Below are 12576 nucleotides of genomic sequence, written 5' to 3'. Positions count from 1 at the left end.
CCGGGCCATCCGCCTGCCCTCCCCAGGACCCGGCAAAGCGAACCCCAGGCCCCGGTCCCCGCGAAGCTCAGAGGAAGGCGGATTGTAGAATTTATCCACCCCCTCCCCAGGACCTCGAATTTCATCTCTTTCTTTCCCCCCTGCATGTTCAGTTTGTTTTCTCAGGACCTAAGCAATTTTTAATGTACTCTATACTTCCCGCTTAATCCTCATCGTTTATTGTATAATTATAGTTTCAAAGTGATTATGTAATTAAAATCATGTTTCGTGGCAGCAGAACTTCAAAAGGGCGGCAGACCCCCGCTCTGGCATTATTTTCTGGTGATGTAATAATTTCCCTGTGATATTTAAAATAAACACATTAGTTCAAGAATTCTAAACATGTCTCAAAGTATATAGTAAGCTTGATTGGCACGAGGCTGGGTTGTAAAGAAATGGTAAAACCTATCACTAGTTTAATATATTTCTATGCTCCCATGCAGGGTAAATTATAGGATAATGGGGCGCAGGCGATGGTAAGCTCTGTTTATATAATCCATTTCTTCACACGAGTTCCCATTGCTTTCCCTTCCCTTTGCTGTATGTGGTGGTTCTCTGATCCCCTGACCTCAGCCATGTGTTTTCACTTTTTCTTCTGATCTCAATTCCATGACCAGCGGGGAATAAAATACAAATTGAATAGTAACCATTCACAGGCCGCTCTTTTCAAACTGTTGTTAAAACCTCTTTGTCTTGTCTAGCAGTTGATAGATAAATGTGTTGTATTTCTCCCGACTTTTCCCCCCCTTCCTTTTTTTTTTTTTTCCTTGCAAAGGAAAAAAATAACCCTCCTTAGCCCAATTATGCTCTTTAAAAATTAAAACCCACACCTCTTTTCAAACCCGCTCCTGCGCGTCCTGCTCTCTCCAGTCGGCCCATTGGTGCCGCGGCGGTGGGAGAGGCGGTGGATTCACCACGTGGAATAAAGAAGCGGCGGGAGCCGAGAGGGCTGGGGGGAGGCGCGGTGCCCCTGTGTGAGGTCCGCGCCATTGTCCCACGGTCTGAAGGTTCATTTGGCGTCGAACCTGTACCTTCTCTGATGTCTGAACGAAGCGCCCAGCATTGGCTCCGAAGTTGGGGGCCGCCCCTCCTAGAAATCGGAGGGGGACAGTGGGTGAAGGAGCCTGGGAGAGGGAAATTATAGTGAAAAATAAGCCTCCTCCTCCATCGCCCGCCTTTTTCTTTGCATGGCTAGACCTGCTTTGAGGGCGACGTGGACAAGAAGCCCAGGTTTTTTCAGCTTTTCTCCCAAAGGAGAAGACACAATGGCTCCTGATTTCCGGGCCTTGGTTCTTCCAGATCTTTCTTCCTTCTACCTCCTCAACCTCTTTTCGGGGAACGTAAAGGCAAAAGAAGATAATTGTAGAAACTTCCATCCCGCAGCCTGCCCTCCTTTTCATCAGAGCTTCTTCGGGGTCAGCGGGGCGGCAGTGTCTTTGTCACTCAACTGCCAGCGCCCGGGGGAGAGAGGGGCGGGAAGGAGAACTTCTGTGGGCGCGGGACCCACTATCTCAGCATCTCCAAACTGCAGAGTGCTCCTCTCTGTTTAAAAGCGAGTGGACGCTCCCGGCCCCGGGAGGGGAGAGCGCCGCCGCAGGGGGTCTCGCCGCGCCCTGCCCCCGTCGCGCACCAGCTCTGCGGCGGGCGGGGGCGCCCAGTGGCGGAGCGGGAAGCTCGCCGCTAGCCGCGCCCGAGACGCTGGGCTGCTCGCGGCGCCCGCCGGGGTAGGGTTTCCCGGCGGCGCAAACCAACCCGCAGTCTGCGAGGCCGCTTGACAGCGCTCTTCGCCGTCGGCCCGCGTACCTGTAAGCTGAGCCCCGCTCACATGCTTCACATTAAACCTCCGTGCCCGGTGCCTTTTCTCTTTTTTTTCCTCCGAAAGGGTTCTTATAAACTTCCCTTCGTTTATTTAGCCTGGTTTTCATTGCTCCAGTTTTGCATGGGTTGCCTTTGTTTAGTTTATTAACCCACGGGGTTACTTTAACTAAACATTTGGGCTGAATACTTTGGGGTTGGATTTCAACGTTTTCTAACGAAATTACCGAGTTTTTTGAAGCCGCACAGAGAACGCTGTGTTGAGTTTATTAGTCAATTTAACAGACTATAAGGGAGGGCAAAAAATGAATTTAGGACAGTCCTGGGCGGAAGCAGCGCGCGAACCCTCGGGGTTGGGACTTCACCGGCGGTGCAAACAGAGCGAGGGGACAGGGCGCGGTCCCGCTTTCTCCGCGCGCCGGCCTCAATTCCCTGAGGCGCTCGCTGAGCCGGCCTCGCCTGGCCAAATTCGGGCCCTGCTGCGGGACCCCAAGGAACCCCGCTGCTGCCACGGAACTGCGGGCTGGAGAGGGGGCGACGCCGCGCGACCGCTCTGGGGCTTCTGTGGTTTCTCGGGGTTGTCACCCGCCAAGTGTTTGTTGGGTGCCCGCGGCGGGAGAGATCTTCGCCCCCCCCGCCCCCCGGTGAGATGGTCTAGGGAAAAGGGTTTGTGATGGAATCTATCAGAAAGATTGGGCACAGCGGGCGACCGTCCCGGGTGGGCGGAGAGGAGGCTGGAGGGTCCATCCCCTGGCCTGGGTGAACCCCCAGCCCATCTGAAGACTGGAGGGGCTTTGTCCCAAGCCTGAGGAAGACCTGGGGGCCCCAGACACAGACCCACTCTTTGAAAAGCGGCTATTCCAGGACGGAACTGCGCTTTCTCACCTCCTGCTTGGCCTAAGGGAGCAGGAACGGTGTAGAGAGAGATACTGACTCTGCTTCCCCATTGATCCAACAGGAATGGTGACCAGGACTTCTCCCCACAGTTCCCTTTCTGAGCCAGCCGCCTCCCCCACTTCTCACGCACTCTCTCATCCTCCACTAGATTTTGGCACAGTGATGCCCAGTAAGAGGCAGCCTAGCCAGAAAGTCCATGTCCTCCAAGCTTCTCTGAGGACGCTGAGAACTTTGCTGTTTCTTCTGTGGATAAACGGAAGTGGAAGCTAGAACGCAGAAAAAACCCTTCATCTAGCTGAGGCAGGATGAGCAGTGGGAGGCAATGAAACAAATTCCTTAACAGATGCACCAGGTTGGTGAGCTTCACGTGGATGAAAGGCAGGGTATCTTACTACAGCACGCAGCCACCAGGGCCCTGGACCCCAGCATTTTCCAATTTAATTATGAGGTAATACATACAAGAAGTTCCAAATGCATAGATACAAAAGGGTGTGACAGGAAAAGTCTCCTCTCAGCCTCCCCATTCTCTTCCCTAGAGGGAACCACCAGTGATAGATTCTGTGACTCACTCTGCAGAAAATCACAAGCTTTTGCAAAAGGCCTGTCCACTTCTTTCCTTGCTCTCTTCCATCTTCTGGCACTTGCTGTGGACCTGCTGACTGTTCAATGGCCTTGAAAGGGCAAGTTGCTTTCCCTAGTCCTGCCCACGCATCCACCTAGAGTTCTACTAGCCTGTCAAACTCCAGCAGAGTTGGAAGGGATTTACCTGTGACTTTTCCTTTACACAGAGGAGAAGCCGTCATCTCTCTCTGTAGTTCTCCAAGTCCACGTGTTACCTCTTCTATAGCATGACTTTAGCCGTTTCTTTCCCTTTCCTCTGCCACTGCTCCAGGTCCTCTTTGGACCATTGGAACAGCCTGCCAGCCAGCCTACTGTTCTATTCTCTTTCCTCTGAGCCACCTTGCATTTGCCATCATATCGATCATTTAAGGCCAATTTTGATGTCCCTTATCTGACTACAAGCCTCTGTGGCTTTCCACTGCCACTATGTTGCCAGGCTGCACACTGCAGCTAGATCAAGAACCCATCAGACCCGCTGCAGATTCTTTGTTTAAAAAATGTTCTGTGAGCATTTGTCTCACCCTCTCCTCCAGGATCCCTCCAGTTCTTCTGCCCCTAGACCTTTTCTCAAACGTTCTAATACCTGGCAGATTCTTGTCCCATCTCTACTGATCAAAATCCTTCAAGGCCTTGTTCAAAAAGGTCTCACTTCCCAGTCATTGTATTACCATTTCCTCCCCTTACTCTCAGAGTGACTTGTTTTGACACCACCTCTCTAGGTGCATTGGCTAATCATTTGGCTATTTGTCCTCTTTCCTCTCCTAAATTATGAACTCGTACAAACAAAGCAAGTCGTCTTTTTTTAGTTAAGAATGCTTCCCTCACTATTCCTCCTCCCCCCCAAGAGGGAAACACCAATAGACATTAGAATACCTTTCTCTTTAGAGACTAGAGATGTCAGATTATCTTATTAAAGTAAATCTCACTAAGGTCTGACCAGTGTATGGGATTAACCCTTTAGAATGCAAATGCATTTTAAGATACCTGGTTATTCCCTGGCATCTCCACGTCTGTCAGGGAGGTGGAGGGGGCCACCCTGGGTCACTGTTTGCAGCAGCAGAACAGTGAGCCATCACTTAGGGCTCCATTCCTGCAAGGCTGTAGATGTGAGGTGAAGATGCTCTCACTTAAGACTGCATAAATATTATAACTGAAGTTCTGGGTTAAGATGACTAGCTAGATTAAATTTCACAGATGTTCCTTCTCATGCTCTCTGCTCTTTAGGGGTATGGAAGCTGACTGCTGAGAGCAGAAGGAAATTCTCTCCCAAGTCCCCTGCATCTTTTTGGCCACTTGACTCCAGGTTCCCATTAGCACAGCTTCACGTGTCCAGTTGATCTGAGCCAGTGGGGTGCTGGGGAGTGGGGGAAGAAGTTTGAGCCCCCCTCTCCCCCTGACTCCATGAGGAACCCTAAAAGAAAACGCAGTGGAGGTAAAACTGTGTTGGCTAGACCCATGCATCCGGAAGCCCCAGCACCTTCTCCTGAAGCCAGATTGTGGTCCCTAAGCTTCTTGTACAGCTGTCACTGGTCTGACCAGCTTTTTGTTTGTTTGTTTTTTGTCTTTTTTAGGGACGCACTATGGTATATGGAGGTTCCCAGGCTAGGCATCCAATTGGAGCTGCAGCTGTTGGCCACAGCCACAGCCACAGCAACATGAGATCTGAGCCATGTCTGTGTCTTACACCACAGCTCATGGTGTTGCCGGATCCTCAACCCACTGAACAAGGCCAGGGATTGAACATACATCCTCATGGATGCTAGTCAGACTCATTTCCTCTCTGGTCCAGCCAGTTTCCTGGTCTGACCAGTTTTAATGCTTTGTGTAGAGATTCTATGAATATGCCCTTTCTCCACTCCCACCGCCACCACTGCAGGGGGCCTGGCACAAGGTAATTCATTACTCGACAAGTATTTGCTGCCCACCTGTTTTTATGCCAGCCAAGCAGGTGGTGGGGCTACCATGGTGAACAAGGCAAACAAAGGTCTTGTTATTGTGGGGCTTACTTCCTACTGGAACTGCTGCCCACCTGTTTTTATGCCAGCCAAGCAGGTGGTGGGGCTACCATGGTGAACAAGGCAAACAAAGGTCTTGTTATTGTGGGGCTTACTTCCTACTGGAAGAACTGCAGCAAAAGCATTTAGGGCTTTACTCATGGCACCCTGTCTCAGCTGATGGGGAGAACACTGAGCCGGGAGCCAACGTTGGGCGCCTTGAGTCCAGATGTGATCTCTGTGTCCCTAGAATGATTTGCTCAACCTTGTGGACCAGTTTCTCACCTCGAGACTTGGAAAGTTTTGTGCGACTGACCGAATCAATGAGCATTCCAATCCTCTAAACATGAAGGATTCACATGATCGGATCTGGAAGTTTAATTGTGATTATAAAAGGAAATCTGATCGGTTCTGCGTAATAGCAAAAACAGACATGCACTCCTCTCTCCCACTCCCCACCCCCGAGGAAAAAAAAAAAAACAACAAACACCCTGGAAAGAATCTGAAGTTAAAATAAAAAGCAGCTGGCAATAGGCCCATCGTGTGTGATGATAATTAGACAAATGTTTTCCAAGTATGGGATGATCCTGTGAAGACAATGGTTGGGAGTGGGGGGAAAAAACGCTTAGGAAATGGAATTTAGTAAAGCAGTGATTTCTGCCTGCCTGCAAAGGGTTTAAGTGGCACAGGATGTCACACAACCTCCAATTTGGTACCTATTATTCCTTTCTTTCCCCCCTCCATCCTGGGTAACATGTCTTCAGCTAAGAGAGTGAAGAAAAACTTGAGGCTTTGATTTACAGAAATTAAAGCCATGACTAGGCTTTGGATCAAGGTTGTGTCCCGGGCCTGGAAAGCCTCATCCTTCATTGTCTCAAACCTTTCCTGCCCCGAGGAAAAAGAGTTAAGAGTCTTAAGCTAAAGCAGCTCTTCTGCCATCTGGGGCTCTGACTTGGTTGACCCTCTCCCAAATTATTGTAATCCTGAGTCTGGAATGGATATAGATCTGGTCAGGGTGATGGGAGCTGCCTTCTGCTTCTGGGTGGCTTGGGATCTTCTGGACAGGCCTGCGTGGGGGTGGGGGCTGCGGTGGAGGGGACGGAGGTGCCATCACAACCTGGCCAACTCTGGGCGGAAACAGGGGCCTTTCTTCCCCTGTGCCCATCCCCCCATCGGAGCTTCCACTTTCGAACTTATATTAGACATTTACACCTTAGTGTGAATATTAAGGCCATGTGTTAACTCACCCGGGGTTATTTACATTTTTAGCTTGGGCTTTGTACAAGAAAGTACTGTATCCCCCAGTCAAAGAATTTGGAGTATGTGAGCTTGTGGAGGAGGCTCTGGGTGGGAAAGGGAGCTGAGGGAGAAATAGGAAAGTCTCGCACGCTGGGGAAGGCAGGGCTGGGACAAAACTGGTAGAATCCCTCAACCCGAGCCAAAGAGAGGTAGCGCCATGGTGGACAGCATACGGATTAGAGGCTGAAGAATGATAAATGGAGGTTACTTTCCTTTAATAAACGGACCCATCTGCTCTCTGCTTCAAAGGGAGGGAGAACAGGTCACCTGCAACTTCTATAGCATTTACCCTGAACTCCCGCAGACTCCGACCTCTCCCTTCGTCCACCCTCACATTTTTACCGTTTTCATGTCTGTTGGCATGAAAGACAGTGGCTGCTCTGTCCAGGACCAGCCTTGGAAATGCTTACAACCTGGCGCAGTTGCAAATCGAGTTAGAGGCCCACCGTGTATGTGTCCTGTCCCTGGTCACTTTCTTCAGTAGACTTTGGTCAGTAGACTTTGGTTTGCTTCTGGGGGAAATAAAAAGCAGGTTTTCCTTTTCCTTTTCATCAAGGAGGCGTTTTTTAAAAATAAAAACCATTCTCTGAGGATAAAGTGATGCATATGCTAGACACAAATGCAAACAAATAGAGAAGTATAAAACAGTCAAAACTAAACAAAAGTCACACTCCGACTCCAAGGTAAGCACCGTTAACCTCTACGAGAACTGTTTCCTGGAGTGACCTTCTTTTCATATAGGTCCTTAGAGCTCTGCTTCTGCAACTTAGCATAACTGGAATGACTATACTACAGGGGCGTACCTGTCCTCTCTGTGCTGAGGCCGGCACGTCTTCCCATGTGCCACGTCAATAAATGTAGATCTGCCTCCTTTTTCCTTTCTTTCTTCGTTTGATGTATCACATACACACAGGAAAGAGTGCAAGTCATATGTGTGAAACACCACACATTTTCAAAAAGTGAACACAGCTCTGCACCCAGGAAGCAGATCAAGAAACAGGACATTTCCCACATTTTGGAAGTTTCTCCTGCCCTCTCCCCGTCAGCACTCCTTTCCCAGATAACCTGTGTCCTGCCTTCCACCAGCCTGGGATTAGCTGTGCCTGCTTTTGAACTTCCTGTAAATGGAACTGAACTGCACAGAACGTCTCTTTCTTTCCTCTTTTACTCCACGTTCTGTTTGTGAGATTCATCCACGTCGTTGTGTGGGTTGTTGATCTGCCCTCACGGCTAGACAGCATTCTCGGCAATCGCAGTCACACGTGATCCAGTCTGCTGTTAATGGACATTTTGGCCCAGTTTGGGGCTATTGTGAGTTGGGCTGCTGTGCGCATTCTTTTGCATGTAGTTTGGTGGCTGTGCACATGCGTTCCTGGTGGGGATAGATACAGGAATGGGATCGTTGGGTCGGAGAAAGGGTACGTGTGTTTCCATCTGCAGCAGATACTCTCATTACCATTTTTAATGGCCAGGTCACACGGGATTCTGTTGTATTCATGCACCACATTTGCTTATTTATTTAACTAGACTCCCATTGATGGACACCTATGTTGTGTTTTGTTTTGTTTTGTGTTTTTGCCTTTTAGGGCCACACCCTCAGCATATGGAGTTTCCCAGGCTAGGGGTCTAATTGGAGCTGTAGCTGCCGGGCTACACCAAGGCCACAGCAACGCCAGATCCAAGTCGCGTCTGCGACCTACACCACAGCTCACGGCAACACCAGATCTTTAACCCACTGAGCGAGGCCAGGGATCGAACCTGCAACCTCATGGTTCCTAGTCGGATTCGTTTCTGCTGCACCACGACTGGAACTCCATGATGGAGGCTTACTTTGTTTCCTGTTTTTCTATGAGAAGCAATACCGGGACTGAGTCTGTGGGAGACTGGAAGATAAATTGCTCTCTCCTTCTTAGATTAGGGCTCTGAGCCTGCCAAAGCTTGTATAGCTTAGGTGACTTTCCCCTTTCGTGTCACCTGAGAGCCTGCTCTGCCCTCGACACAATCTCCGCAAATCCAATGTGGTCGAGTGGACGAAGGAGGCTTCTGCTCTCCTAGAAGCCACACTGTAGCTGAGGAGACATGGACCAGAAATGGATAAACAAGGAAACCTCAGGTGGTGCTGAGGGCCCTGAAGAAAACAAAACACGGACAGAGACAAGAGGCTGGATGGCTACTTCAGTTGGTCAGGAGGGCCTTTCTGAAGAGGTGATGTTGACACTAAGCCAGCCATGGGGAGATCTGGCAGAAGAAACTTCAGGAAGAAATCGTCTTTTCACATGAACTGATGAGATGACGGTGCTGTGGTTGGTGCAGCTGAAGCATAACAAGGAAACACAGGAGAGGCAAATTCCGCATCTTTCCTTCCTACTCAGCTTGACCCTCCTGTTTCTCGGACCTGCTCAGTGATGATATGAGTCTCCTGGGAGCTCCAGCAGGACCCCTCCCCACCCCTTTGTCTTCTCCTTTCCTTCCAGCCTTGCATCCAGCTAATCCCAAAGTCTCTACCATCTGTCTTTTTCCATGTCTACTGTCACCACCACAGGCCAGTCCTTACTGCCTCTCACTCCTGTAGGGGTGTGCTGAATTTTAAAAAGAAATAAGCCATCAAAGTGATTGGAGAGGATGACATTTGGTCAGTAATTAGGCCCCAAAGTCTTGTGTGGTTTTTTGTTTATTTATTTGTTCTTGTTTTTTGGTTTTTTTTTTTTTTTTTTGCTTTAAGGGCCACACCTATGACATGTGGAAGTTTCCAGGCCAGGGGCTGAATCAGAGCTGCAGCTGCAGGCCTGCGCCACAGCCATAACAACACAGGATCCATATCACATCTGCGACCTATACCACAGCTCATAGCAATGCCAGATCCTTAACCCAGTGAGTGAGGCCAGGGATTGAACCTGTGTCTTCATAGATACTAGTCAGGTTCTTTACCACTGTGCCATAATGGGAACTCCCTTGATTTTGTTTTTATTGCTTTTACCTGGTCATAACCTAGGGAGGGTAAAAACTAAATAATTTCAAATAATCATTTTGGAACTTTGTGTTTTGTTTGGTAGCACATTGTTTTAATGGAGGAAGGACTGAAGGGGAGGAATAGACAGGGAATAGGAAATCCCCAGCCTTTCCAAACAGAAAAGGACAAATGTGGCATTGAGTTGGGGACCTGGGCTCACATCACATTTCTCTTTCTAGATGGTCCTGTGCAATTATTCCTTAATGAGTGAAGTCAAGTCAAGCAAATGAGTGTTTTTACATTATTTTTCTCACAGTATTAGCCATTCTTTTTTTTTTTTTTTTTTTTTTAAGCCACACCTGCAGCGTACAGAAGTTCCCAGGCCAGGGATTGTACCCATGTCACAGCTCCAACCTGAACCACTGTAGTGACAACACTGGATTCTTATCCTGCTGTGTCACAGGGGAATACCCCATTCTTTTTTTTTTTTTAATTGAATTGAAGTATAGTTGATTTACAATGTTGTGTTAGTTTCTGGTGTACAGCAAAGTAATTCAGATATACATATTATTTTTCAGATTCTAGTCCATTATAGGTTATTACAAGGTAGTGAATATAGTTTCCTGTGCTATACAGTAAGTCCTTGTTATTTATCTATTTTATGTATAAGAGTTTGTGTCTGCTCATTCCAAACTCCTACTCTATCCCTCCTCCACCACTTTGGTAGCCATAAGTTTTTTTCTATGTGTGTGAGTCTGTTTCTGTTTTGTAAATAGGTTCATTTGTATCCTTTTTTAAGATTCCACATATAAATGATATCATATGGCATTTGTCTTTCTCTTTCTGACTTGCTTCACTTAGTATGATAATCTCTAGGTCCATCCATGTTGTTGCAAATGGCATTATTTCATTCTTTTTATGACTGAGTAATATTCCACATATATATATATATTTTCCATATTATATATATTCCGTATACATACACACACACACACACACACACACACACACACCCCACATTTTCTGTATCCATTCGTCTGTCAGTGGACACTTATTTCGTGTCTTGGCTATTGTAAGTAGTGCTGCTGTAAACATTGGGGTGAGCCATTCTTTAGACTTGGTGGGCATTTGGCTGAGCTTACTGATTAGAGTTCATTTGTTCTTTCAGTGTATATTTTATTGAGCACCTATGGTGAGCCAGGCACTCTTTAGGGTTGGAGCTACACCAGCAAAAAAAAAAAAAAGACAAAAGTCCCTGCTCTTGGGAGCTTCCTTTACAGCAGAGCGTACATATTTTAGAAACATTGAGAGTAGTTCCAGTTCACTTCCTTCATGAGAAGATCCTGGGAAAGTGTTTTCTTCACTTCGATGTTCTTACAGCTGTCAGAAAGTTTGATTGAAGCCTTTGGAGACTGCTTATCTGACTCCAGGCTCAGTGCTTGTCCTCTGAGCATTGATTTCTCTTCTGAAAAAATTAACACAATAAAGCCTCATTAGAGGAATGGTGAATACTATGTAGATTGCGTTATAAAGTACTGTGTCTGGTATACACTGAGCGCTTAATAAATGGCCACCATTACTGTGATTATGTGCTCTAGGTACCTAATAAAAAATGTAAACGTATGGTTTCTGCCCCACCAGGGTTCAATATCTACTCAGGGGGCCAGACGAAAATGCAAGAAATAATCACTGAGCGGTACCAAGAGGATGTAATTAAGTGGTTCAGTAAATTGCAGGGTGTTAACTATAAATGCCAGAGGAATTCAGAGAGGAAAAGATGGATTTGGGCTGGTGGAGGTTGGACTGATGTCTGGCTTTGCAGGAGAGGGATGAGACGGGATTCAGGAGGTCCTTCCAGGTTCCAGAGACGAGGTAGGAGTGAGCAAGAAGCTGGCCGGATGGAAAGGTAGCGTCCAGTCATGATGGGCGTGGAAAGGAAGGTCACGGAATTTAGATTTGGTATGTAAAGAAAGAATAGGCATCAGCCTTAAAAATCCCACTCGGGTCAATCTAGGTCAAGGGAGGAGAGGCGAATCCTCCTCTCTTTCATCCTGAGTCCTTGCCCTGCAGAAGGATGACTGGTGGGTAGGTGATGGAGGCGGGCTCCTAATTAGGGCTCGTGTGGGGAGACGGAAGACCCTCCTGACAACTTGCCACACTAGTCAGGGATTAAGTTATCTGGCTTGTGAAAAGCACTGAAATAAGCAGTTTGGTTTTTAATACTAATTTCAGGGTATAATGTAACCTACAAGTTCTAGCCCACGAGGATGGCATGTACTGTTTGGTCTGCCAGTTGGGGGCAGGATGTCATAAGAGTATTTGGCAGGGGCATCGAGAGAACAAACCCAGCCTTCTGTGCCTCTTTTCCGCCTCTCTGCCACCTTCTTTAGGAGCTGATGGGGCTCGGATGTTGACACTGCTTCTGCAGCTTCACCATCTGCCCCGAGGAGTCTGTGATCTCTGCTTCCTGCTTCCCCCTGGGTTCAGAAATAGTGCTCAGAAGACGTACACTCAGGCATGCTTAGTAGTCACAGGGACTCTTCATCCTCAGCCTTATTTAAATCTAGGAGACTTGAAACATTGCACAAATACTCTAAATTTCTCCAAAGCTTTCATCAAAGCCTTGGGTAGGAGGAAGGTCACAGAATGAGGTTTGACAATCTCGGAGGGCTGGTTTTATCATACTGGCTGGGAACTTGAGTGCAAAAGCATCAATATGTAATAATCCAATTAAGGTATCAGGATTGGGAAATCGTGTTCCTACTTTTCAGATTAAAAAATGAAAGCAGAGAGCAATCAGATCATCTGGATTTGCAATCAGATAATCAGAAAATATGGCCAAGGGAAAGGCCAGACAGAGAAGTAGATCCCTGAAATCCTCCAATACATCACGCTACCTGGCTGCAACCCAAGCCAGTCATAGGTGGGATGACGAAATCCATTTAATCAAGGGGTGGTCAA

The sequence above is a fragment of the Sus scrofa genome, chromosome 2 (genome assembly GCF_054392235.1).
Source record: "Sus scrofa isolate SSC_HxYL_T2T_F1_AM1 chromosome 2, Sscrofa_HxYL_maternal_Yorkshire_Landrace_v2.0, whole genome shotgun sequence".
Classification (NCBI taxonomy): Eukaryota; Metazoa; Chordata; class Mammalia; order Artiodactyla; family Suidae; genus Sus; species Sus scrofa.
This window is presented reverse-complemented; position numbering follows the sequence as displayed.